Genomic DNA, 4,080 nt, shown 5'->3' with positions numbered 1-4,080 from the left:
CTTTACCTAGTGTTACGACCGTAACACATGGTGTGACGGACGTCACACACCCCACTCCTATATTTTGGCATTGACGTGCGTAACAGAAGGACGTTCTCCCCTATTTTTCCTCTTGACTCGTTGACACTTTGGAACCCTACTGAAGATACTTTTGAGAAAACGGTTATTTTATGGATGAATATAAATAGACCTCAAAAGATCCAATTGAGAGAGCTCTACTCCGTGCAATATTTTTCCAGCTTTTAAATTTTCCAGCATTCTAATTTCCAAACATTTTATTTTATTTTCTTTTCTAGTTTAGTTTCCTAAGCATTCAATTCATTTTCTCACGATAGTTTCTACACCGGAAACTATTGTGTAATTTTTACTGGATCTAACCTTACGTCAGATCATAGTATTTTATTTCCTTGTTTTTACTTTCCTGTCTGATCGAGAATTGCGAAGAACAAATCCAACCGACTTGTGGTGGGGTGTTCGAGCATCGAAGCTAGGAGATAAAACCAAGATTTCTAGTAATTTTCTAGGTTCATTAATTAATTGAGTTATTGTTTTAATTTACATATGCTCTGTGCTGCTGTTTATATTTATTGTTTGTTTGATATGGCCGTATTTATGCATGATTATTGTTTATGCGTGTTTAGCATGTCCGGCTAATTAGTTTAGATATCGGTATGTAAAGTAAGCGGAATAAAGGAATCAAAAACTGAGTTGGTTTAAATTTATTTCAAAATATAGTCACTCTTTTTCTGGTCTCAATTTACAGATTAATACCAAAGTTTTTGTACGAGAGTAAAAGACATAAAGAAGTTAAAATCAATAGAACGACGGTTTGAGCTTTTAACTGGACAGTGTAAATTGAACATTAACTTTAAATTAGGGCGAAAACAATTTTTAAGGTTAATTGAATTCTAATTATTTTCAAAAATTATTTAAAAGTTAAATGTGAGGACGAGAGTTAAGCATTTAAGTTTAATCATATAATCTAAGTCAACAGAGCGAGAGTTTGAGACGAGGGTGTTTAAACGGTTAGTATTTTCTCAAAAAGAGTTTCTATAGATTCTATTGTTTTCAAAAAGTGATTTTAGATTTAACGAAATAGTGAGAGCGTACGTTAATATAAAGTCATAGTCTGATTCAACAGAGCGAGAGTTTGAGGAAAAGACTTTTAATTGATAGTGTCTACTGAAAAGACTTATTTTAAAATTAAGAAAAAGACCAACGAAGATTTGATTCCCTAATTACGACAAACTACATATCGATATCCGTGTTATTTGATATTTAGTCTAGATCCAAATTTAGTTTTACTTTTCCCCCCTAATCATCAAAGTATCATCCGCCTTAGCTTTACGCAGTAACCCTAGAAAAACAGTATATCGATTCATTAAGTCCCTGTGGGATCGATATCTTTTAAAACTACGCGATTAGACTGTGCACTTGCAGTTAGTACCTCGATAGACTCATAAAGTCGCGATCAAGTTTTTGGCGCCGTTGCCGGGGACTTTTATTTAGTCGATATCGTAACTCTTCTGTTACGCTGTAGAGACTAAGGCTATTTTTATTTTTTTCCCCTTCTTTTTCGTTGATTTGTATGCCACACACTCGCTCACAAGGCGAACCGTACTACTTACGAATCAACAACGTTGAACGATATCTCCGATTATTACGTCGAATTCGGGAGTATCGTGCTACAAACAATCTTCCTCCAATCGAAATTCCTGATCTCAAAAATCTCCTTCCTTCGACGATACCAACGATGGCCGAACCAGCTCGTGCTCTTCGAGATTACGCTGCTCCATCGCAACATGAGCCACATTCGAGTATTGCTCCACCCGTAATCGAAGCGAACAACTTCGAACTTAAACCTTCGCTGTTGCAGGCAGTGCAACAGAATCAATTCTCTGGAAATCCTACCGAGGATCCAAACCTTCATTTATCCGTATTTGTCCAATACGCTGATACTATTAAAGCTAATGGTGTCACTTCAGAGGCAATTCGACTTCGTCTCTTTCCTGTCTCGTTAAGAGATAAAGCTAGAAGATGGCTTCAGTCTCTTCCTTCCAACTCAGTCACCACATGGAATGAGTTGAAGAAAGTCTTTCTTGCCCGATATTTTCCTCCAAGCAAAACAGCTATGTTAAGAACCCAGATAAATGGATTTAAGCAGAAAGATAACGAGTCTCTTTTTGAAGCATGGGAAAGATACAAGGACATGATGAGACTTTATCCACACCATGGCTTAGAAGACTGGTTAGTAATTCACACCTTCTATAATGGTCTCTTGTACAACACAAGGTTAACAATAGACGTCGCCGTCGGTGGTGCGCTTATGGATAAACCTTATGCCGACGCTTATCAACTTATCGAGAGCATGGCCCAAAATCATTATCAGTGGGGAAGCGACCGAACAATGCTAGAAAAACCTCAAATGAAAGGTGGCATGTACGAGATAAGTAGCCTCGATCATGTTAATGCAAAAGTGGATGCTCTTGCCCAGAAAATTGAAAGTTTAAATGTATCACCTCCAGCCACCGTGGTGGCCGTAACTCAAAATTGTGAAGTCAGTGGAATTCAAGGTCACACGCCTACAGATTGTCAACTCCTAACAGGAATTCAAACAGAGCAGGTGAACTATGCTCAAGGAAATCCTTACTCGCATACCTATAACTCAAACTGGAAGAACCATCCCAATTTTTCATATAAAAGTAACAACGCTTTATACGCACCAGGTCAAGCTCCCAGTCAAGCTCCAGCTATACCTCCTGGATATCAAAAGCCGACCCCATCTACACCTAACAATAACGTTCCTAGGAAATCCAATTCGGAAATCATGATGGAGAACTTCATAGCTTCTCAACAGGAAACCAATAAAGAGTTCTTAAACCAGAATGTACACACTAACGATCAGATTAAACAACTAGCAAGTAAAGTAGATGCCCTGGCTACCCATAACAAAATGCTGGAAACACAAATCTCGCAAGTAGCTCAACAACAAGCGCCCACTGCTTCCCCAACTGGTACATTCCCTGGACAGCCCCAGCCTAATCCGAAAGGCCACGCTCATGCAATTATATTACGAAGTGGAACAGAGGTAGAAGGACCATCTGACCCAAGGATTGAGAACTAAAACTCTAAAAAGTCAACCGAGGAAGAAGGTAAACCTAAGGAAAAGGAAGAGTGTAATAAAGAAATCGTAGAAAAAAAAGAACCTTATGTACCTCCACCGCCTTACAAACCACCTATCCCTTACCCTCAAAGGCTAATTAAAACCAAAGACGCGGGCCAATTTAAAAAAATTGTTGACCTACTGAAACAATTAAACGTCACAATTCCTTTTACAGAAGCTATCACACAAATGCCCTCATATGCTAAGTTCTTAAAAGAAATTTTATCTAATAAAAGGAAACTTGAAGATAGCGAAACCGTTACACTCACTGTTGAGTGTAGCGCAATAATCCAGAATATGCCTCCCAAACTTAAAGATCCTGGTAGCTTTTCTATACCCTGTCATATAGGAAAATTTGTCATAGATAAAGCTTTATGCGATTTAGGAGCCGGTATCAGTGTTATGCCCTTGTCCATATGCAAGAAACTTGAAATGGGAGAATTAAGACCAACTAAAATGTCTGTGCAATTAGCAGATCGTTCCGTTAGATATCCCGTAGGAATTCTTGAAAACGTTCCCGTGCGCATAGGTCAATTCTACATTCCCACCGATTTTATAATTATGGACATAAGAGAAGATGAAGTTACCCCCATTATATCGGGAAGACCCTTCTTAGCAACCGCCGGTGCTATCATAGACGTAAAACGAGGACGACTCACTTTCGAAGTAGGAGAAGAGAAAATTGAGTTTATTCTTTCCAAATTTTTGAAAGCATCTGCAATAGAAGACACATGCTACTTCATGGATATCATCGATGAATGCATAAAAGAAACAGAATTAGAAAACGACGATTTGTCTGACTATCATGTAGAAGACAGACTAAACCAATGTTTAGCAATAACATCAGATCCTACGCAATGCCTCAAGAAACCAACCCTCGACCTGAAAACACTTCCCAAAAATCTGAGATATGAATT

General features: G+C 38.3%; 1 non-coding gene across 1 annotated transcript; it reads right to left on the bottom strand.

Moving 5' to 3' along the window:
* Window positions 1–2,131: 2,131 nt before the first annotated feature.
* On the bottom strand, window positions 2,132–2,238 carry LOC127077450 (small nucleolar RNA R71). Its single transcript, XR_007787261.1, has one exon. It is a non-coding gene; the product is annotated as a small nucleolar RNA R71 (small nucleolar RNA).
* Between the last annotated feature and the right edge of the window lie 1,842 nt (window positions 2,239–4,080).

This window comes from Lathyrus oleraceus, chromosome 4 (genome assembly GCF_024323335.1).
Source record: "Lathyrus oleraceus cultivar Zhongwan6 chromosome 4, CAAS_Psat_ZW6_1.0, whole genome shotgun sequence".
Classification (NCBI taxonomy): Eukaryota; Viridiplantae; Streptophyta; class Magnoliopsida; order Fabales; family Fabaceae; genus Lathyrus; species Lathyrus oleraceus.
This window is presented reverse-complemented; position numbering and strand designations above follow the sequence as displayed.